At 44.5% G+C, this 24,658-nt stretch overlaps 1 protein-coding gene and 1 long non-coding RNA gene across 2 annotated transcripts in view; one reads left to right on the top strand and one right to left on the bottom strand.

Annotated features, from left to right (window-relative positions):
- Positions 1–9,404: 9,404 nt before the first annotated feature.
- On the bottom strand, positions 9,405–12,360 carry LOC143926557 (uncharacterized). Its single transcript, XR_013262098.1, has 3 exons — positions 12,229–12,360; positions 10,572–10,630; positions 9,405–10,390 (listed from the first exon to the last, which is right to left on the bottom strand). It is a non-coding gene; the product is annotated as an uncharacterized LOC143926557 (long non-coding RNA).
- A 45-nt stretch (positions 12,361–12,405) lies between these two features.
- The window catches only part of LOC143926556 (uncharacterized), a 43,604-nt gene continuing 31,351 nt past the window's right edge, over positions 12,406–24,658 (top strand). The window contains exon 1 of the mRNA XM_077450395.1: positions 12,406–12,560. The gene's annotated coding sequence lies outside the window, so the exon portion shown is untranslated. The remainder of the gene's footprint in view (positions 12,561–24,658) is intronic.

Below are 24,658 nucleotides of genomic sequence, written 5' to 3'. Positions count from 1 at the left end.
TGTTAATTTACATTGTCCCTTCTGATTCTGTATATTTATAATGGCACTGTAATAATTTTAAATTGCAATACAAGTCTTATTGTAATTGAATGTTATTAAAAATTACCTTTCCTTTTCAATCTGCAGCCACTGTAATTTTCTATCAATGCAAAGCAATATGGCTACCTGGCGTTGTTCTGTAAACAGAATGTGTACTGGCCACTCCCCAAAAACATCACTTTCTGCTTGTTTTATTGGCACACCAATTTTCACAGTAGTCTGCCTAAAATACATGTCAGATTTCAGGCATCCCCTGCAACAAAAATGTCATTTTGGTGAGATATTTCCAATAGGAACACATCTAAAGGGATGCAGGCCCAGCAGCTTTCCTCATTAGCGCCCTGCAGCTGCCACAGCGGATGTATGAAACCACTCCCATTAAACTCACAGACAAACACACATGGATTTCTTCAGAATAACAAAATGTAGGAATCTGCAACAAAGGTTGTTATAATCCTTGCAATGTACATAGATCATCCAGAGGGGAATATTTTTTTCTCAACAAAAGTGGAGTTACACTTTAATAAAAAAAAAAAAATCTAAATGCCTTTTCCTAATAGATATACAGCTGTCACATGACACAGCTCTCTCCCAGCCTGTCTGCAGGGAAATATAGGCAGAAGGAGTCCTCTGCTGCTGGTCACATGTTCAAAAAAAAAAAAACAGCCTTTGAAATACTGAGTAAAAATAAATAATTAAAGCCAATAAATTGTTTTAAATCGCCATACAAATATATAATTGAAATTAAATCTTTATTATTTTTTGGTAATAACATGGTGTGGGTGGATTTATGCTAGTCACAGGCTGTGTCCCACCCCTCCAGCCTGTGTCTTAGAATAAGAGGGAGGTGAAGCCTCCATCAATCAAGATGTAATATCCCACCCCCATGGTGTTAAAGCGGGAGTCCGCGTTTTTTTTTTTTTTTTTAAAAGCCAGCAGCTACAAATACTGCAGCTGCTGACTTTTAAAATAGTGACACTTACCTGTCCAGCGCGCCCGCGATGTCGGCACCCGGGTGCTGCCGCCACCATCTTGGGTATGGGAATCAGGAAGTGGAGCCTTTCGGCTTAATTTCCCGGTTCCCTACTGTGCATTTGCGAGTCGCGCTGCGCAATAAGGATGGTCCCCGCTGTCTCTGGGATCCGTGTGTTTCCCAGCAGGCAGCGGGGGACTTTCGGAAAGGGGCGTAGATTCTGCGGAAAGGGTCGTACCTTCTGCAGAATCTACGCCGGAAGTGGGTGCAGATACCTGTACCGTACAGGTATCTGCACCCACTCCCCCCTGAAAGGTGCCAATTGTGGCGTTGGAGGGGGGAGGATTCCAATGAGCGGAAGGTCCACTTTAGGGTGGACCTCCGCTTTAAGCAGGTTAGTGGATATAGAAGAGGAGGGAGGGAGTGGGCTGTCATTTAGCACTGTGTATACACCCACATGAGTGATTATATAGTTACATGGGCTGCTCAGATGTGATGGGGGGAATGCTCAGCATAGAATCTCACTGAAAACTGAGCATGTGCAGAGCTGTCAACACTGCTATGAAAAATCTCTAGATGAATTGGGGACATGGACAGAAGGGGGAGATATAGAATAGCAGGATTGACTAGGTTTTTTGCAGAATACAGAATAATGTTGGTTTAGTGACATTTTAAGTATCAGATTTATAATATATTATCAATAAAATTCTGTCCTGCCTTGAGGCACAATAAACATTATAGCTCATAAGATGTCCCATAGTGGACAACATGAATTTATATGGCCATACTTAAAGGGAATCTGTCATGAAAGAATTATGGTAGATGCCACTGTTTTACCAAATGTCATCTTTACCTTTGCTTTATCTCTTATGAAGCACCCTAGCCTAGCTAGGTAAAGCAGTATTAAATCCAAAAGCAAACTTATTATATTGCAGCTTACCAGTTCTTAGATGTGATAGCTGCATTAGTTTTCCTTTTTAGGCTTACTTTCCTTTATTTTCATCTGGTGATCTGGCCAGTATGTCTGTTGTTTTTCAAGAGAACAAGCTCTCTTGCATATTTAGTAGTTAAAGGTTGAGACAAACCATTTACCACTGACAGCGGTGCTTACAAAGATCAGCTTTTATTTATGTAAAGTATTAACCCCAAATGAAAAAAAAAACTGTTGCTGTGACTGCTTACAAAGTGTTAGCTGGAGTCTGGCTTCAATTTGTTTGTGTATCTTAATCTGCTAGTACATATAACACTCCCCTCCCCTCAGACTGACAATGCTGCTGTTCAAAGGTGCTTCCTGTGCTCCTTCATCCCTAGTGGGGGCAGGAGGTGTGTTACTGGCCAGATCATCAGGTGAAAACAGAGGGGAAAAGCCTAAAAAATAAAACGAATGCAGCCACCACATCTAATGATTGATAAGGTGCAATACAATATATTTGTGGTTTTGGATTTAATACTGCTTTAGATTTTTAATTTTTTTTGGTCAGGTCTTTCTAAGCTTGGTGGTTGATTACTTCTGCCTGCCTCTGGAAGAAGCTTCCAGAGAATAGAGTAGGAGGGTCAACCACTGATGTTATGAATATTTATCTATTCTCAGCCAATCCCTGGGAGATGCACACAGAAGGTGGCTGAGGGAGAAGATAAATGTTTGGGCGGCATGTTCAGAGTGTCCTTGCCCTGGGGCTGCGGCCCCTGAGATGCCGCTTGTGTACTGAAGAACTGATGATGGGCCTCAGCAGGTGCTTAGCTGAGAGCCTGGAGGAATCAGGATTCTGGGATTGCTGGAGGACATCACCTTTGGAAATTAATCTAAAAATGGAGCCTTTTATTACAAGAGAATGTGACATGGAAGCTGGTGTGTGAAAGCTGTCCTTGGACATTGTGAGTATGATCCTTGTTTAGGACTCCAGGTGTACATGTGCTTAAAGTGGTGGTCCGGCCAAATTTGATTTTTTAAATAAAAATAACTTATCATACACAAGCTTAATGCATTCTAGTAAAGTTAGTCTGTAAACAAAGGTCCGTTTTGTTAGGTTATTACAGTATTTTGTAACTTTATAAACTTGCAGTAGACTGTGGCTATCTTAGGTGTGGGCATCTGAAGCCAGACTGTATTTCTTCCTGGATCTCAGCCTTGCAAATCTCGCACATGCTCAGTGCTGCACAAGCAGTGAAATAAGTTTCAGGTCAGGTTTCCATAGCAACGGCAGTGCCAGAGGAAGTTGCTTCCCCTTAGCTATGCAAACCCCTCCTCCCTCCAGGAACCAGGAAATATAGTGCATTTATAACAACATAAATTAGCAGCAAAAGGAAGGAGTTTTAAATATATACTAATTGTAAACTAAATCATTTGTTTCTGTGCAGATATATCTACATAACAAGAGATATATATCTTGTTATATATGTATCTTGTTATGTGTGTATGTATGTATATATCTATGTAGATATATCTCTTATTATATATGTATCTTGTTGTGTGTGTGTGTGAATATATATATATATATATATATATATATATATATATATATATATATATATATATATATATATATATATATATTTATTTATATATATTTTTTTTTTTTTTTTTTCACCCAGTGACTACTTTTTTCTGTACACCTTTTCATAAAAAAAAAAAAATAATAATCTCAGCAACAAAATTCATTTATGCATCTAAATGTATTCAAACTGAGCATATTAATGTAGAAATGGGGCATGTGTTATGGTGTTAGATGGGATGGTGCTAATTTACAACTATTTGCACAAACAACTTTCTCTATGTTATATAGATATATAATTATGTTAAAAATGAGTAAATATGCACAGGGCATCATCTATGTGCATTGGTTGCTTTTGCTTAATTTTTTTTTGTTGGGGGGTGGGGTGGTCCACCTAGCAAACTCACTCCACCCACACAACATCCTTTGATCGCCACTTTGCTCGCCCATTGGCTGCCTGCCAGTCCCGCACTTACCCCATCTATGTCATGGCTATGGTGGTTTACCCCTGCATCTCCACCGAGTCATGGCGTTTGCTTCTCATCACAGCCAATCGGGTCTTAGGTAGGACTCCCACCCAGTTGTGTCTCAGGACCCTTTTCCCATGATTGACTGGGAGGAAATCAGTGTCACAATAATGATTTTAAATTTGCTAATGTCACACAAGTGGGTGGGCTTTGAGCACGGTGCTCCCTATAGGGGCATGGATAGGGGGTGTGGTAAGTGTGTCTCCATTATGGACCATTTGTTATTTGTGTGTTAAAATCCCTACTTCATATGTGAGTTCGGAGTTTTTAATGGTACAGATTTTAGAAAGGCAACAGTTACTCAAATAATCACTATTTACAACCAAGGTATGCAGAATACCATCTCTTTATGCTCAACAAATTTGAACCTTCAAGCAGATGGGCTACAGCAGCAGAAGACCACACTGGGTGCCACTCCAGTCATCTAAGTACATGATGATATTGAGGCTACAATTGTCACAGGATCACCAAATTTTGTCAATAGAAGATTGAAAAAATGTTGACTGGTCTGATGAGTCTCATTTTCTGTTCTAACAATCAGATGGCAGGGTCAAAAAGTGTGCCCAGGTGCACAACAAGGACTAATGAATTTCCACCAAAAAATATAGGAGAGAGAGAGAGATTTTTGTTTGCCATCTCCTGTGATAGAGAAATAAATGTATATATTCTTAGTGTTACGTGAGAGATACAAAGTGACCTATAACCATATATTAAAATAATAAAAAAAGACACACAAAAATATATTTTTATAAATGTAACAATATTTGTAAAAGACTTTTTATAATTACAATAAAGGGAGAGAGGGGTGAGAGAGAGAGAGGGGGAGGGAGAGAGAGAGAGAGAGAGAGAGAGAGAGAGGGGGGGGGGGAGGAGAGAGAGAGGGGGGATCCCAGCACATCACCACCATCTCCCGCAGCACCCCGAGCACAGCACCATCATCATCACCCCCAGCCCAGCACATCACCCCCTTCACCATCTGCCCCAGCACATCACCATCACCATCTGCCCCAGCACATCATCATCATCATCATCATCTGCCCCAGCACATCATCATCATCATCTGCCCCAGCACATCATCATCATCTGCCCCAGCACATCATCATCATCATCATCATCATCATCATCATCATCATCATCATCATCATCTGCCCCAGCACATCATCATCATCATCATCATCATCATCTGCCCCAGCACATCACCCCCTTCACCATCTGCCCCAGCACATCACCATCTGCCCCAGCACATCACCATCACCATCTGCCCCAGCACATCATCATCATCATCATCATCATCATCATCATCTGCCCCAGCACATCATCATCATCATCATCTGCCCCAGCACATCATCATCATCATCATCTGCCCCAGCACATCACCCCCTTCACCTGCCCCAGCACATCACCCCCTTCACCATCTGCCCCAGCACATCACCATCACCATCTGCCCCAGCACATCATCATCATCATCTGGCCCAGCACATCATCATCATCATCATCATCATCATCTGCCCCAGCAAATCATCATCATCATCATCATCTGCCCCAGCACATCATCATCTGCCCCAGCACATCATCATCATCATCTGCCCCAGCACATCATCATCATCATCTGCCCCAGCACATCATCATCATCATCTGCCCCAGCACATCATCATCATCATCTGCCCCAGCACATCATCATCATCATCTGCCCCAGCACATCATCATCTGCCCCAGCACATCATCATCATCATCATCTGCCCCAGCACATCATCATCATCATCATCTGCCCCAGCACATCATCATCATCTGCCTCAGCACATCATCATCATCATCATCTGCCCCAGCACATCATCATCATCTGCCTCAGCACATCATCATCATCTGCCCCAGCACATCATCATCATCTGCCCCAGCACATCATCATCATCTGCCCCAGCACATCATCTGCCTCAGCACATCATCATCATCTGCCTCAGCACATCATCATCATCATCATCTGCCCCAGCACATCATCATCATCATCTGCCCCAGCACATCATCATCATCATCTGCCCCAGCACATCATCATCATCATCTGCCCCAGCACATCATCATCATCATCTGCCCCAGCACATCATCATCATCATCTGCCCCAGCACATCATCATCATCATCTGCCCCAGCACATCATCATCATCATCTGCCCCAGCACATCATCATCATCTGCCCCAGCACATCATCATCATCATCATCTGCCCCAGCACATCATCATCATCTGCCTCAGCACATCATCATCATCTGCCCCAGCACATCATCATCATCTGCCTCAGCACATCATCTGCCTCAGCACATCATCATCATCTGCCTCAGCACATCATCATCATCATCATCTGCCCCAGCACATCATCATCATCATCTGCCCCAGCACATCATCATCATCATCTGCCCCAGCACATCATCATCATCATCTGCCCCAGCACATCATCATCTGCCCCAGCACATCATCATCATCATCATCATCTGCCCCAGCACATCATCATCTGCCCCAGCACATCACCATCTGCCCCAGCACAGCACCATCATCATCTGCCCCAGCACAGCACCATCATCATCATCTGCCCCAGCACATCATCATCATCATCATCTGCCCCAGCACATCATCATCATCATCATCTGCCCCAGCACATCATCATCATCTGCCTCAGCACATCATCATCATCATCTGCCCCAGCACATCATCATCATCTGCCTCAGCACATCATCATCATCTGCCCCAGCACATCATCATCATCTGCCTCAGCACATCATCTGCCTCAGCACATCATCATCATCATCATCTGCCCCAGCACATCATCATCATCATCTGCCCCAGCACATCATCATCTGCCCCAGCACATCATCATCATCATCTGCCCCAGCACATCATCATCATCATCTGCCCCAGCACATCATCATCTGCCCCAGCACATCATCATCATCATCATCTGCCCCAGCACATCATCATCTGCCCCAGCACATCACCATCTGCCCCAGCACAGCACCATCATCATCTGCCCCAGCACAGCACCATCATCATCTGCCCCAGCACAGCACCATCATAATCATCATCTGCCCCAGGACAGCACCATCATCATCTGCCCCAGCACAGCACCATCATCATCTGCCCCAGCACAGCACCATCATAATCATCATCTGCCCCAGGACAGCACCATCATCGTCATCTGCCCCAGGACAGCACCATCATCATCATCTGTCCCAGCACGGCACCATCATCATCATCTGCCCCAGCACGGCACCATCATCTGCCCCAGCACAGCACCATCATCATCATCTGCCCCAGCACAGCTCCATCTGCCCCACTCGACACTGCACCCATAACACTCCATGGATGACAAAAGTACTTACCTCCGAGAAGTAGCTGCTTGCTGTAGATCTCCCACTAGAAAGGCGCTTGTACTGCCGATGATGCCGCTTTCCGAGTTTACTGGCAACAAAAGCCACATCGCCCTTACTTAAAATGGCGCCAGCCGGCGCCGCCTTGTATTGCGTCATTTCCGGTTTGGAAATAATGCGATACTACAGCCCAGCGGCCCCTATTGCCTTCTGGGATTGCTAAAAATCATGTCCCAGGAGGCATAGCGGATGGGCAATAACGCAGCTGGAAACAGGAAGCACACAAAACAATTGACAATAAAACTGTGAGTTTAAAAAAAAAAATAAATAAATAAAAAAAATATATATATATACACCAAATGTGTTTAAGGGGGCAGAGAAGCAGGGTATGCAGAGGACTTAAAAAAGAGGGTGGAGCTCCATTTTAATAGGTGGATTCAGAAGGGCCCAAGAAAATATATACCCAGGATCCAATCAATATTAAAGACAGCCCTGGCTGGAATTCAATAAATGAAAGGGGCAGGGTCAGTGACAGTCAGGCTGGGGAGGAAAGGGCAAGATAACGCTGACTGCCCCCCCCCCCCACCCCGGCCAGGAAATGAGCCGGACTCTCTCTGATTTGCTGCAACTTCTAATGCACATGGTGAGAAGCTCACAGTGTGCGGTGAGATCAGAGGAAGCCATTTCAGTCCAGGAGAGGAACCGATACAACTGGAGAAGAGCGGAATGGAGGGGGATTAGAACCCCTGTCGGGTTGTGATCACAGCATCTTTTAGGGTGTGCCCCCAAATATATTGTTTGTCTATTGTATGGATTCTGACCAAATCCTTTTGGGTGACCTCTAGTTCTCCCATATAGAGGAGTGTATTGCTCCCATGGTTTAGAGAAGCAGGATCTCCCAGCTTATGGATAGTGTAGGACCCACTAATCATGGGGTACTTTGTCACAGTAAGTGGGCTTAAAGCGGGGTTCCACTGTCTCCAACATTTTTTTTTTTTTTTTTTGCAAAATCACGATTAACATGGTCAATTATATCACTCACTTGTTCTGTTTCAAAATACTTTGTCTGTCCGTTTTTTTACACATGATGTAACTTATAAAAAGTCATGCTGCCCGTTGTCATCTTGCCTGTGGGCATGTGAAGCCCACAGGCATCCTCTTCCGGGATACGGTGCTGCTGATGGACCAGCATGCACCGCCCCCGTTCGAGCGCCAATCTCACGCATGCGCAGTAACGCCGCCATCAACCCCACAGGTTCTCATCACAACGGGCGTCGTCGTAGGAAGTCCCGCCCCGTTGTGATGGCAACAAAGATAAACAAGGTCAAAATCAGCTAGAGCGGAGAATCAGAGGAGAGAGCGGCGCTGGAGTTAGAGGAAAGGTAAATATTAAAAAAGAGCTTTTACCTTACAGCAAAAAATATTATAAAGATAAATTAAACTTAAAATATATAAATTAAAAATAATAATAATTTAAGTTTAATTAATCTTTATAATATTTTTTGCTGTAAGGTAAAAGATCTTTAATACTTACCTTTCCTCTAACTCCAGCGCCGCTCTCTCCTCTATGATTCTCCGCTCTGGCTGGTTTTGACCGTGTGTGTGTGTGTGTGTGTGTGTGTGTGTGTGTGTGTGTGTGTGTGTGTGTGTGTGTGTGTGTGTGTGTGTGTGTGTGTGTGTGTGTGTGTGTGTGTGTGTGTGTGTGTGTATATATATATATATATATTTTTTTTGTTTTTTTTTTTTATTTATTTACTTGGTATTTATATTGGCATACATTTTTTTTTAACTACAAAGAAAGAAAAATTAGATTATATTATATATATTTTTTTCCCACACACACTCAAAGAAAAACAAAAGACAGCAACAGTATTAAAATAGAAGAATTTTATTTAATTTTAAATAATTTTATTAAACATTTTATTCAAAGACAAATCTACAAAAAAAATAAAGTAAATATATATACACACACACACACACACACACACACACACAACTATTCAAAACTAAAAAGAAAAAAAAAAAATTCTATTTAGACCCTAATTTGAGAGAAAGAGAGAAATAGTGAAGACAGCTAGTGAAGAGCGAGCAAGAAAAGAGGAAGCGAGAGAGGCAGAAATAAAAAAAAAAACACAACAGTGAGCAGTGAGCAAGAGAGAAAAGAGCTAGCGAGAAAGAAAAGAGTAAGTGAGCGAGAAAAGAGCGAGCGAGAGGAACGAGAGAGAGAGAGAGTGAGCGTGAGAGAGAGAGCGAAACGAGCGAGCGCGAGAGAAAAGAGCGAGAGCAAGAGCAAAAAAGAGAAAAAAGAGCGAGAGCAAGAGCGAAAAAGAGAAAAGAGCGAGAAAAAGAGCGAAAAAGAGAAAAGAGCGAGAAAAAGAGCGAAAAAGAGAAAAGAGCGAGAAAAAGCGAGAAAAAGAGAAAAGAGCGAGAAAAAGCGAGAAAAAGAGCAAAGAGCGAGAGCAGAGAGAGAGCGAGAGAAAAGAGCGAGAGAGAGAGAAAAGAGCGAGAGAGCGCAAAGAGCGAGCAAAGAGCGCGAGAGCAAAGAGCGCGAGAGCAAAGAGCGCGAGAGCAACAGAAGAGTGAGCGAGTGAAGAGTGAGCGAGAAACAGAAGAACGAGCAAAGAGCGAGCGAGAGAAGAGTCAGTGAGAAACAGAGAAGAGTGAAGAGTCAGCGAGTGAAGAGTCAGCGAGTAACAGAGAAGAGCGAGTAAAGAGTCAGCGAGTAACAGAGAAGAGCGAGCGACAGAAGAGCGTGCGAGTGAAGAGCGAACATAGAGTCAGCGAGAAACAGAGAAGAGTGAGCGAATGAAGAGTGAGCGAGAAACAGAGAAGAGTGAGCGAGTGAGTGAAGAGCGAGCGAGAAAAAGAGACACACAACTCCGCCCCCCCCCCCCAAAATAAAAATAAAAAATTAGGATACAGAATTAATAAATCAAACCAATGTATTAAACTTGAATTTTTCAGGCATGGTTTTGAAATAAATCAAATCCACTTGTCTCTTCAAATCTATGGAATAAAAATAAATAAATAATGCGTTAATAAATATAATAAAAACATTAGATAAATAAATTTAACCAAAAAAAAAATTAAAACAAATACACACACGCATATCTTTTTTGTAAATTGCATTAATCAGATTTTAAGATAATGTCACAGTTTATTTAATTGCACTGAAAGTTTAACAAACCTGCAATAAAAGATGTCGATGAAAGTCAATCAATCGCTTTGGACAGATGGAATTTGGATCTACGAAAAACAATAAAAAAAAAAAAGTTATCGTTATATATTTGGAAAGGAGTGGAGGTTGCTTAAGACCCCTTTCACACCACACCGCTGATAGCGTCGGCGGTAAAACGCCGCTATTTTTAGCGGCGTTTTACCGCCAGATTTGCGGCGCATTTCAGCCGCTAGCGGGGCGCTTTTACCCCCCGCTAGCGGCCGCGAAAGGGTTAAAACTGCCGGCAATAGCGGCGTTATGCCGGCGGCATTACAGCGCTGCCCCATTGATTTGAATGGGGAGCAGCGGTGGAGAAGCGGTAAACACACCGCTCCTTCACTGCTCCAAAGAAGCTGCTGGCAGGACTTTTTTCTGACGTCCTGCCAGCGCACCGCTGTAGTGTGAAAGCCCTCGGGGCTTTCACACTACACACAATGGTGCAGCTTCTTTAGGGCGGATTGCAGGCGCTATTTCTAACGCTATAGCGCCTGCAAAACGCCCTGGTGTGAAAGGGGTCTAAGTGTTATGAATAGAAGTATAGATGAGGTTGGTGGATAAAGTAAGGACGAATAGGAGGGAGGGAGGACAAGGACTGAGGAATGAGGAGGAGGAGGAGGGAGGACAAGGACTGAGGAATGAGGAGGAGGAGGAGGAGGGAGGACAAGGACTGAGGAATGAGGAGGAGGAGGAGGGAGGACAAGGACTGAGGAATGAGGAGGAGGAGGGAGGACAAGGACTGAGGAATTAGGAGGAATGAGGACAAGGACTGAGGAGGAAGGAATGAGGACAAGGAGTGAGGAGTGAGGAATGAGGACAAGGAGTGAGGAATGAGGACTGACGAGGACTGAGGAATGACGACAAGGACAGAGGACTGAGGAATGACGACAAGGACAGAGGAATGAGGAATGACAAGGACAGAGGAGTGACGACAAGGACAGAGGAGTGACGACAAGGACAGAGGAGTGACGAATGAGGAATGACAAGAACTGAGGAGTGAGGAGGGAGGACTGAGGAGTGAGGACAAGGATGAAGGAGGGGAGGAGGGGAGGAGGGAGGTGTAGTAGTAAGTAGTTGTTGGCTTAGTAAAACAGAAGCAGGGAGGAAGACAGAGCAGGACGGAGGAGTGAGGACAGGAGAAACTACAGGACAAAATGGTGGAGAGGAGAGGATGAAAAAATAAAAAACACACCACCACAACCCCCCCCCCCCCCCCCCCAATAGTTTTTGTAGACATACCAGGGTATAAAGAGTAAAGATGGAATTATAACAATTATAGAAAAAATATTCAGGACGGTCAGAACAAAATATATCACTACAAAAAAAACAAATTAAGAAAAAATAATAAACACATTATAATTGCATATATTTTTAGAACAGTCAATTGTATTGCAAAGACATACTACATATACAAGCAGAAAAAAAAAAATTCAAAACAGGACATCTATTAATCAAAGAAAAGAGAAAATACATGCTAACACACAGCAGAAAGAAATGGAAGACAAAAAAAAAATGACATTACAAATAACAAAGAAGGAACAATCCAAATGAAACCCATACAAGACATACAAGACATGTATACACACAGTGAGCACATTTAGACCTACATTTCATTATTACAAACACTTACCTGTTCTGGGTAAATCTTCTAGGTGAATTAGCTGCTTGAATCCTGACTGATCTTCTCTCCTATCTGGTCAGATGCTCTCCCCAGGACATCCACGTGTGTTCTGGCAATAAAGGCTTTGTTCCCTTCTTAAAAATGGCGCTGCTGTCTGCCTCAAATTGGGTCATTTCCTGCCTGCAAATCTCGTGTGTTTTCAGCACAGTCCAGCCCACAGACTCATGGGAAACGATGACACTCATTTCCCATGAAGCACTGCAGCTAAGGAAGAGAAAAACACCACCGCGGAGGAGGAACAAGGCAGATTAGGTCTTCTGCATAGCAACAGGGTGTTCCAGGTAAGTGAAAAATTTTTTTTTTACAGAATGATTTTTAGGACATTAAAAGGGAGAGGATAAGGTGAAAAGTGTTTTCAGGGTGGCCCTCCACTTTAAAGTGATTGTAAGGGCTCGTTTTTAATTTTTTAGAAATAACAAACATATAATACCTCAACTGTGTCGCTCATTATGCACAGTGTGGCCCCGATCCTCGACTTCTGGTCCCCTGGCGGCTCCTCCCCGCATCCTATAACCCCCTAGGAGAAGCGCTCTCCTGGGGGGCTTACCTTGCGGGCGCGCTCCCAAGTCCAGGATTTGCGTCCATAGACACGAATGCCAGACTCGGCCCCGCCCTCCGGCGCCCGCCTCAATGGATTTGATTGACAGCAGCGGGAGCCAATGGCTGCAGTGCTATCAATCTACCCAATCAAGAGCCGGGACCCCGTGGAGAGAGGGAGAGAGTGTCTCCGCTGACAGAAATACGGGGCTCAGGTAAGTAAAACGGGGGGGGGGGGGGCGCTGAGGGGCCAGGTGTTTTTTTACCTTAATGCATAGGATGCATTAAAGAGGAAGTAAATCCTCTGTAAACCCTTTAAAAAATAAAAACAAAAAGACAACCTGCAAGACAAAAGCATAATGAGCTAGTATGCATAGCATACTAGCTCATTATGTATTACTTACCTCAGATTCAAGCCCATGAAACCGTCCTCGTCTCCCCCTCCAGCCGCGACATGTCATCCCGGAGTTACAGCCGGAGTGACGTCACTCCCACGCATACACGCGGGAGACGGCAGTAACGGCATGCGGACTGATGCCGCGGCACATAGGTACCATTGCGTCAGTTTGCTCTAGTGAGCATGTCCCGATGTCATCGGCACATGCAGGGGATATCTCCTAAACCGTGCAAGTTTAGGAGATATCCTGGTCAGCTACAGGTAAGCCTTAATCGCCTCGCGCCTGCCCTATAGCCGAATGACGGCCGTAGAGCAGGCGCTTTCGTCCGGGTGGCCGTCCCTGGATGTCCGAATGTTTACTTCCGCAATGCACGCCACCGCGGGCGCGCATCGGGGAAGTTCTGTGTTTGCCGTGTCCCCCGGGGACAGGCAAACACAGATCGCTGTAAACGGCCAATCACAGCGGCCGTTTACAGCGCGGTTGGCGTGTCCAATGGGAGATGAACTCATATGTAAACATATGAGATCATCTCTCAACACCGCTCTCCCTTCTCACACAGACATAGTGTGAGAGGGGAGAGATGAACGGCTGCAGCAGCCGTCAGTGTAAAGAAAAAAAAAAAAGTAAAAAAAAAAAGTAAAAAAAAGTGCCATCCTCCCCCAGTGCCATCCTGCCCCAGTGCTATCCTGCCCCAGTGCCATTCTGCCCCAGTGCCATCTGCCCCAGTGCCATCTGCCCCAGTGCCATCCACCCCAGTGCCACCTGCCCCCAGTGCCATTTGTCCCAAGTGCCATCTGTCATCAGTGCCACGTGTCATCAGTGCCACATAGTGCCATCTGTCATCAGTGCCACGTATTAGTGCCATCTCTCATCAGTGTCACGTATCAGTGCCATTTGTCATCAGTGCCACCTGTCAGTGTCACGTGCCATCTGTTGTCAGTGTCACGTGTCATCAATGCCACTTATCAGTGCCATCTGTCATCAGTGTCACACGTCATCGGTGCCACGTATTAGTGCCACGTGTCATCAGTGCCACGTGTCATCAATGCCACATATTAGTGCCATCTGTCATCAGTGCCACGTGTCATCAGTGCCACGTATAAGTGTCATCATTGCCATGTATCAGTGCCATCTGTCATCAGTGTCACGTGTCATTGTCCTGGTGCTTCAAAAGTGTAATAGGTAGTCAACAAATTAGATGTGTAATTTATGTTCCTAGAACACATGATGGCGCTCCCTGCATGTTGGGCCTCTCTATGAAAAAGTCCCACACATGTGGTATCGTAATACTCAGGAGGAGTAGCAGAATTTATTTTGGTGTGTCATTTGTGGTATACACATGCCATGTGAGAGAAATAACCTATTACAATGACAATTTTGTGGAGACAAATAAAAAAAATGAAAAATCTTAATTTTGCAAAGAATTGTGGGAAAAAAATGACAACATCAAAAAGCTCATCATACCTCTTACTAAATACCTTGGAATGTCTACTTTCCAAAAAGGGGTCATTTAGGGGGTATTTGTACTTTCCTGACTTGTTCGGGTCACAAGAAGTGAGATAGGCCACCAGTACATCAGATGTGATCAATTTTGTGCGATTCGCACCACAGATTGTAGACTCTCTAACTTTCACAAAGACCAAATAATATCCACTAATTTGGGTTATATTTACCAAAGATATGTAGCAGTATACATTGTGGCCAAAATTTATGAAGAAAAATTAATAATTTGCATAATTCTGTCACAGAAACAAAGAAATATGCATTTTTTTTCAAAATTTTCGGTCTATTTTCATTTATAGTGCAAAAAATAAAAACCCCAGATTTGATCAAATACCACCAAAAGAAAGCTCTATTTGTGGGAAAAAAAGGACAAAAAATTCATTTGGGTACAGTGTTGCATGACTGAGTATGACACTTTGTCATTCAAAGTGTGAGAGAACCGAAAGCTGAAAATTGGTCTGGGCAGGAAGGGTGTTTAAGTGCCCAGTAAGCAAGTGGTTAATATAGGCTTACCTGTAGCATAAAGTTTAAAAAAAAAAGGGTTTACAACCACTTTAAGGTGAAAAAAACACGAGGGTTTACAGCCACTTTAAGGGGTTGAATGCCGGGAGTTGCTGTACGGACTTGGGCTGCTTCTAAAGAGTCCAAGATTAACTGGCTATCCCCTCTTTCTCCAATCAAGGAAACTACTAGACGATCTGTGATTAAGAGATTGTCCTTCCATATATGTTGGCGTTTTGGAGTATCCTGCACCCCTATCCCTGTCTCCCGTCGACTGTTGCAATATATCTAAAAAATGACACCCCCCAGACTAAGCCTGTGTTGTTGGTGTGCATGGAACTGGTATATGGACCAGGTTGCCTCCAAACAGGTGAGCTCTACATTTGCTTAGTCAGTTACTGACCTAAAACAAGTCTACAGCTTGTGACTTGCAGAATGCTTATTCTGGGTCCATGCCTATTAGGTAGTAAAGAAAGGATATGGATGACATTGCCAGGGGTTGTGTCTTCATCGATATTTGTATCTATATCCCTTTAAAAGCGTGGAAACCCACATGGTTTCAATTTACTGCTTTTTCTTGGCAAAAAGACTAAATATTAAGCAAAGAATATAAACATATTCTTACAGCCAAGATTTTAGGTTTCTGAGAAAGTGTCATGAGTCATAGCACATATAGTTTTTCAGTGTACTGCAATAGCTTTGTATATGCCCCGTGATTAAAAATAAAATAAAAATAAATATATATATATATATATATATATATAGAGAGAGAGAGAGAGAGAGAGAGAGAGGAAAAAATATATATTACAGTATATATCTAGATATATTTATCTTCAGTGGGAATAGCATGATGCCATTTAAAAGTGCACTGCTACCCCTGCAAGGGCGGCTTACTTGTGTCGCAGGTTCTTTTCCCTTTGTGTAGAAGCAGCCAGGCAAACAGCAACCTTCACTCCTCTAACTTCACACTTAATTCATTACTCAGCTTATATTTTATACATATATATATATATATGTAGCGCTAACCCCCGAAGGAGCTGCTGGTTTTTTGTGGGCTTACCGTTACCTTCCGTTCTCCTTGTTGCACGTCTAGGGGATGTCCCGTGGTAGATGGCCCAGTAACTTGAAACTGACAATAGATCCACTTGAATGGATTTTATTTGCAAAACTCAGACAATTGAACAGTCTTTCAACTTGGGATCAGAGGGTTGGAAAAGAAAGTTCAGGCACTCTTAATGTCTAAGTCCAAAAACATTAAAGAACTTGCTTACTTTGACTGCATCCAGAGAATAGCCATTCTCAGCTGGATGAACACTCAGGTTGGACAGTCCCTCTCTCACAAGGCCCAGCAGCCAACATGGTGCTTACTCAGGAACAAAGTCTTTGTCTCAGACGTTGTTGCAGAACATGTAGGGAAAATAAGCTTTAGAACACTTGTAGGATACCTGGATCTTTCAGCCTGCTTGGTGATATCCACAAGACCGGATTCTCTCGGTTACTTCAGCCCTTCCAAGCTCTTGTTAAGAAAACCAACCCGTATGTGGTGTTTTTCTAAAGAGTCCTCCCTTGGAATGCTCGAAGTACAATGGGTCTCTCCCGAACCGGAGACGGCACCCAACCACCTCAGAATCCTCATTTAGTTTCCTTTCCTTGGGCTAGCCAGCTCCAAGACATTAGAGTCAGGTGGATCCGCACCCCAGGCCATAGCCTTCCTGGGGGCTGGTCAGGAGGACCAGGACCATGTAATCAGCACTTTATACTGGACCCGGAACCCCGAACCACGTGATGTCCGCATCTTAAATACCCTCTCCCAGAGGGCACAGCAAGAGGGCCACTCCCACTGACCTGGCTCCGAAAGAGAGTAACTTAAGCACCTAACTAGACTATAGTTCCACGCCTGCCAAAGAGACAGTGGCCCCTGTGTTCAGGCTGAGCATCTCACAGTCCAGTCAGACTGATGCAGAGGTCCAAGTTAGACAAATATACCCAAATCAAACTGCAGTTTAGGCAACTTTAATTTTAGAAAAACGTATAGCGTGTGCTCTTCAGGAGCCGCCGATATATATATATATTTATGGTCCAGCGCCCTCTGACCGATACGGATAAGGATGACAAACAAGGTTAACATAAACTCGCTTCCTCGAAATGGACCTGAAAGTGTGCCCTGGTCTAACGTACGGTATACCAAAATAAGGGGGCATACCTTAGATAGAGAAATGGGTGATAAATGAAATGAATATGAATGGAGTGAAATGAGTACTCTCATGAGGAGTATAATGCTTGAGAAATACCCTGAAAAAGGGGATGGGTGGGTGGGTATCGCGCACCGGAACCGACGAGGAAGATAGGCGAACGGGCTGGTTATATACTCCACCGGGCTCCTCCCATAATTTCAGGCCACCATACTGGCCTTTCTATTTATGGTCCAGCGCCCTCTGACCAATACGGATAAGGATGACAAACAAGGTTAACATAAACTCGCTTCCTCGAAATGGACCTGAAAGTGTGCCCTGGTCTAACGTACGGTATACCAAAATAAGGGGGCAAAAACATTCAGGTAGGGGTTGCATCTTCATTGTTTCAAGCTTGTTACTGGGTGAGCTTGACAAAGGCCTGGGCCATCTCCACTTGCGGATCGGGTATGCAGCGGGCGAAACAGGTGGACCTCCATCTGCCCAACCTCTTGTTAGAGTGGTCCGGGACGCCTTGGCGGGATGCTGTTGAAGCTGCTCCGATACAGAATGGATGTCCGGAGTAGTAAGTAGGATTGAGGTGAAGGATACCCTAGAGTATCCTGACGTGTTCCATAAAGCGGGCAGCGTTCAGAGGTTTAGTGTGAAATGGCAGAAGCAGACTAGTTCCTGGTTGATCAGCCAAAAGGGGGCAACAAGCGGGTGAGAACGGCAACTGGGTAGCAGCGGTTGTTGGACTTATAGAAGTGTATGTCCATACCCGAGCCAAGCTGCTGCGTCTTGGAGACTGTTAAGTGTAAGACGAAATGGTCTTCGTATCGGACCAGGTGGTGCTTGCACAGCATGCGTGCTGTGGGGCTACTACAAGTAAACTCGTTCGGCCGTAAGAAGCCGTAGAAGGCCAGGTGTATGGCTGCTTGTAAAGGACACTTAATGTGGAGACCGAAAGGTGAAGTGGCCAGGATATCTGACATATTCCTAAAACGTCTCCTGTGATAGGCAGTCGTTTGGTGCCGGCCATCGGCTGGCGCTTCTGGACACCGCGCATAACCGCCCGAACGGTGTGGTAAGAAATAAGGAGGGTACAGTAGGGTCCTGGAGGGATGTGAAACGTTGTACGCCGGTCAGGTATAGCCGGGTCGTATTAAAGGATAACGCCAACTGCGAGTGGCAGTATGAAATTAAGGCTATGACTTGCTTGACACGGGACGTCTCTGTGCTGAGACACGTGATGAAGCGGTTAAAGGCCCTCCAGGCTGATTGATAGGCCTGGGGGTATTGCGGGAAAGGGAGTGATCGACGAGTTGGGTAGCCGCACGGAGATGAGGGGCTACTCCAGGGTCAGTTGAGACCAGTCCGGGATAGCTGCTGATGTTAGTCCGGCTCCGGGTACCTGATTGAAAATGAAACAATGTTAGAGCGGGAAAGGGCGTCCGCTGCCTGATTGAATTTACCGAGGATAAAGGAACAATGGATGTTGAACTGAGACAACAACAAGAGCTGGACCAGTCGACGTAGGAAGGACATAATTAACAGAGAGGACGCCTTGGCGCAGCCAGGAATTGCCAGTAACTGGGGAGGCCAGGGAGCTGCGAGCCAGAGGTGGCCAAAAACAGCCGCAAGCCCGTGGAGGCCGCTGCGTCGGTCATCACCTGGGGTGAAAGGGAAGACACAGAGGGAATGAACAGGGAGAAGCCATTCCCAGACGATAGGAAATCCTCCCGCATAGCAAGGACTGCTACCGCCGCGGGACCCAGGCTGAGGACTTGCTCTAAATCCTGTGAGAGGGACAGTGAGGCCAATAGGCGTGACACAAAAGCGCGACCCTGAGGGATGATGTGCATAGCGAAACTCAACATGCCGTGTAGGGACTGTAGGAGTCTATAGGATGACTAGACTGGGGAATATGCGAGGACATTATATGCCCCTAAAGATGGCAGTTGTGATGGGCGAACGTTTGCCGTTGGCTATGAGCTGATGTCTCTGGATGCCTCGTAGTAGGGATCTTGCTGTATGGGCCTTAACGACAGATGGCTCTCCGTGCACTGTAAGGGTAAGAAATGCTGAACGCTGGCTAGAAATAGCCTGGGCGAGCTACAGGAAGAAGCCAGTTGCGTGTGTCAACATGATCCTGGTGCAGGACGGAAGTTGAACTCAACTTCCGAAGGAAGAGACGGGTAGGCAGACAACAGTGAGTGGTTTGTAAGAAAAGCCACAGGAGACGAGTGGCCAATTGAGTGCTGCTGAAAAAGACGTGTGGCCAATTTGTGTGCCACTGAGAATGTGCTTGCCAACGAATGATTGCTAGAAGTTATGATAAGTCACGAGCTTTGGCATGACTGAAAAATTGTGTTTAAACATGTGCTTGCGACAATTGCCCGGGAGTTTATCACTGGAGATGTATGCGTAGTGACTGTGAGCAATACGTGTTACCGCATGTGCACTGCGAAGACTGCAGGAGTTGTGCTTAAATGTATGTTTGGATGCGTGCTTGCGACGATCGCAAGATGTTACCCAGGATACGTGCTTGCTATGATTGCAAGATGTTATGCTAGGATGCGTGCCTGCCACTAATGCAAGGAGTTATGCCAGGACTCGTGCCTGCAACGATTGCAAGGAATTATGGTAGATTACATGGGTAGCCAGGCCGGCAAAGACAGAAGTCCATCCGGTCCAACCACAAATCAAAATAAATAAGGTATCACACAACCCGACACACCCAATTCTACGCCCATAGCTGATCCAGAGGAAGGCAAAAAACCCCCAACAGAGCATAGGCCAATTCGCTACAGCAGGGGAAAAATTCCTTCCTGATCCCTCGAGAGGCAATCGGATTTTTCCCTGGATCAACTATACCTATAATAAGTACCCCGTAATACAACGTACCTTTAGGAAAGTATCCAGGCTTTCCCTAAAGCAACCTATTGAGCAAGCCAGAAGTGCCTGCCAGCAATGATTGCAATGAGGTGTGCCTGGACATCTGCTTGTAACGACTGCAAGAGGTCCATGCTCGAATGCGAGCTTGCCATGATCGCAAGAGGTCTAAGCTTGAATGCGTGTTTGCAATGATCGCAAGAGGTCCGTGCTCGATTGCGTGCTTGTAATGAGTGCAAGAGGTCTATGCTCGAATGCGTGCTTACAATGACCGCGAGAGGTCTATGCTCGAATGCGTGCTTGCAACGATTGCCAGAGGTCCATGCTCGAATGCGTGCTTGTAACGAGTGCAAGAGGTCTATGCTCGAGTGCGTGCTTGCAATGATCGCAAGAAATCTATGCTCGAATGCGTGCTTGCAATTATTGCAAGAGGTCTATGCTCGAATGCGTGCTTGCAATGACCGCATAATGTCTATGCTCGAATGCGTGCTTGCAATTATTGCAAGAGGTCTATGCTCGAATGCGTGCTTGCAATGACCGCATAATGTCTATGCTCGAATGCGTGCTTGCAACGATTGCAAGAGGTCTATGCTCGAATGCGTGCTTGTAATGAGAAAAGAAAACAGCGAGAAACGCCTAAACGAAGCTGTGTTTTCCTTTTGTGGTAACGTATAATGAAATGAAGCCGAGGAGCAAGGCCCCCGGTAGGCATCCAAAACATTGAAGAATCAACTGGACCCAAACCGGGAAGCGGTATGTGACAATGAAATGAGTGAATCTGCCATGACAGAGATCCGAATTCGCCATGCCACAAACTTGCGACCGAGCACGAAACGGATTCTGGAGCATGTACTGAAATGAGGCCATTCCTGGGGCATGCCGAGACGAATTTGGTACACAGATGTGACTATTCGTACCGGAACGTGATAGGTGAAATGAAGTGAAAACCCATGACAAAGACACGAATCAGAGGACGAGCCCATGAACCCAACAGAAGAATCCTGTCTTTGGAGCATGTACCGAAATGAGGCGTAACAGCTGGGCGCACCGGAACGAATCGGTGCATAACCAAATGCAACAGGATTCGAATCGGAGCGTAATAAGTGACAGAAATGATATGCCATGACAGAGACAAGTTTCAACAACTGGACAGATGGTTACCACAAAGAATCCGTCTCTGGAGCATGTACTGAAATGAGGCGTAGCAGCTGGGCGCACCAGAACGAATCGATGCATAAGGAATGCGATGGGATTCGAATTGGAGCGTAATAAGTGACAGAAATGATAAGCCATGACAGAGACAAGATTCAACGACTGGACTAATGGTTTACAATAAAGAACCCGTCTCTGGAGCATGTACTGAAATGAGGCGTAGCAGCTGGGCACACCAGAACGAATCGGTGCATAACAGAATGCGACAGGATTCGCATTGGTGCGTAATAAGTGACAGAAATGATATGCCATGACAGAGACAAGTTTCAACGACTGGACTGATGGTTACAACAAAGAAACCGTCTCTGGAGCATGTACCGAAATGAGGCGTAGCAGCTGGGCACGCCAGGACGAATCGGTGCATAGCAGAATGCGACAGGATTCGAATTGGCGCGTAATAAGTGACAGAAATGATATGCCATGACAGAGACAAAATTCAACGACTGGACTGACGGTTACAACAAAAGAATCCGTCTCTGGAGCATGTACTGAAATGAGGCGTGGCAGCTGGGCACGCCAGGACGAATCGGTGCATAGCAGAATGCGACAGGATTCGAATTGGCGCGTAATAAGTGACAGAAATGAAAAGCCATGACAAAGACTAGAATCAAGGACCGTGCTTGAACCTGCGAGTGACTCAGTCTCTGGAGCATGTACAGAAATGAGGCCGAACCCTGGGGCACTTCGAAGCGAATCGGTGCATTGGAGATGCGACGGGATTCGCATCGGAGCGCGGTAAGTGACAGAAATGATGAAATGATTTAGAAATGGTAGAAATGAAATGATCCGACATAACAGACTGAAATGATTGAAATGACTCGAAATGATTGAAATGACTGAAATGATTGAAATGAAATGAAACGAAATGACAGACATAGTACAAACGGCATGAAATGATTGAAATGTTTAAACTCATCCGGATTTGAAACGGTCCGACCGTTTTTTACGGTTTGAACAACATGAGATTGACATTGTCCGGACTGCTCAATTTAACGTGACAAGCAGACAGCTGTAATTTCGAAACGGTTCGATCGATTCGAACATAGAGAAATGATCGGGGGAGTCGTTCGGTTTAGCAACGACGTGCTACGAAACGAAGTGCCTGGTGGCACGAACGACATGTACCGAAAAGTGATAACGACTTCTTTCGAAGAAGGGGTAGTGACATGAAGTAACGAATACGAGTGCCACAGTTAAGACGTTCGTGCAATCTAGAGTGAGAGGTTCGTGAGTTCAGGAATCTAGTTTACGTGACTTTGTAACACATGAAATGAAAAGGGTGCCGAAGCCTACCTGCGACAGCCGGCCCAGACGTGTTGTACGACAACGGAGAATTTCGATTTGAGTATAGCGACTCAGACGGCAATCAGACGGACGCTGACGAACGACAAGGCTTTGTCGACCCGAAGGCGGACGGAATAGCGTGGGAACTCACGAACCCGACTCACTGTAAGGTCTCGAGGATGGTCGGCCCTTGATTTCTGACGTATCAGATATCGCGCACCGGAACCGACGAGGAAGATAGGCGAACGGGCTGGTTATATACTCCACCGGGCTCCTCCCATAATTTCAGGCCACCATACTGGCCTTTCTATATATATATATATATATATATATATATATATATACAGGGGTTGACAAATTTGCTTGGAATCTAGGAGCCAGCTAAAAAAGTTAGGAGCCAGGTCCGTGACGGCGATCCGGACCTGTCCCTGGCCTGACATGGAGACGAGTGAGGGGAAGATAGCCGCCCCCCCACCTGTCTCCAAGTCATTGCCCATAGCTCTTAGAGGGACATTTTATTTATTTTATTTTTTCAAATGACAATTTTTTTTTAAATTGCATTTTAGTGTAAATATGAGATGTGAGGTCTCTCTGACCCCAGATCTTATATATAAGAGGACCTGTCATGCTTTTTTCTATTACAAGGGATTTTTGCATTCCTTGTAATAGGAATAAAAGTGATACACTTTTTTTATAAAGGACAGTGAAAAAATAAAAGTTTAAAATAAAGAAAAAAAAAAAAATTTTTTTAAATGCGCCCTGTCCCGCCAAGCTTGCATGCAGAAGCGAACGCATATATGAAAGCGGTGTTCAAACCACACATGTGAGGTATCGCTGCGATCGGTAGAGTAAGAGCAATAATTCTAGCCCCAGACCTTCTCTGTAACTCAAAACGTGCAACCTGTAGAATTTTTTAAACATCGACTATGGAGATTTTAAAGGGTAAAAGTTTGTCGCCATTCCATGAGCGGGCGCAATTTTAAAGCATGACATGTTGGGTATCAATTTAATCAGCGTAACATTATCTTTCACAATATAAAAAAAAAAAAAATTGGACTGACTTTACTGTTGTCTTATTTTTTTTTTTATTAAATAAATTATTTTTCCCCCAAAAAAGTGCGCTTGTAAGTCCGCTGTGCAAATATGGTGTGACAGACATTATTGCAACGACCACCATTTTACTCTAGGGTGTTAGAATAAAAAAAAAAAAAAAGTGTGTGTGTGTGTATTATATATATATATATATATATATATATATATATATATATATATATATATATATATATATATATATATATATATATATATATATATATATATATATATATATATATATATATATATATATATATATATATACACACATACACACACACACACACACACACACACACATATATATATATACATATGTGTGTTTAGGTGTTCTAAGTAAATGAAAGGAGATAATAGCATTGCTGGTTGTAATTCCAACGGCCACCACAAGAGGGCGCCAGATTCCAGAAGGAATAGGAATAGGATCACAGAAGGCCTCAAAGCCGGGGGCTCAATTACCGGCCGCCGGCGGCGCGGCCCGACGCAATCACGCCGGGGGGTCCACGGACACAGGATACCCCCAGCTGTGCTGCCCGAGGCGCCAATCGCTAATTCTAGTCGCCAATGCGACCTGGCGCCCGGGTTTTGTCGAGCCCTGTATATATATATATATATATATATATATATATATATATATATATATATAGTTTCCTCCCACTTATTCTTTTTTTATTTATTTCCCTGCATTTTTTCTTACATACTTCACTCGATACACTTCCTTTACTTTCTTTCACTCTTCATTTTTATTTCTATTTCCATTTCTTTTATTTTCACATATTTTAT

This window comes from Lithobates pipiens, unplaced genomic scaffold, assembly GCF_037356315.1.
Source record: "Lithobates pipiens isolate NorthernLeopardFrog02 unplaced genomic scaffold, aLitPip1_a1.2 Scaffold_23, whole genome shotgun sequence".
Taxonomy (NCBI): Eukaryota; Metazoa; Chordata; class Amphibia; order Anura; family Ranidae; genus Lithobates; species Lithobates pipiens.
The sequence above is the reverse complement of the archived record's forward strand: the minus strand, read 5'-3'. Positions and strand labels throughout refer to the sequence as shown.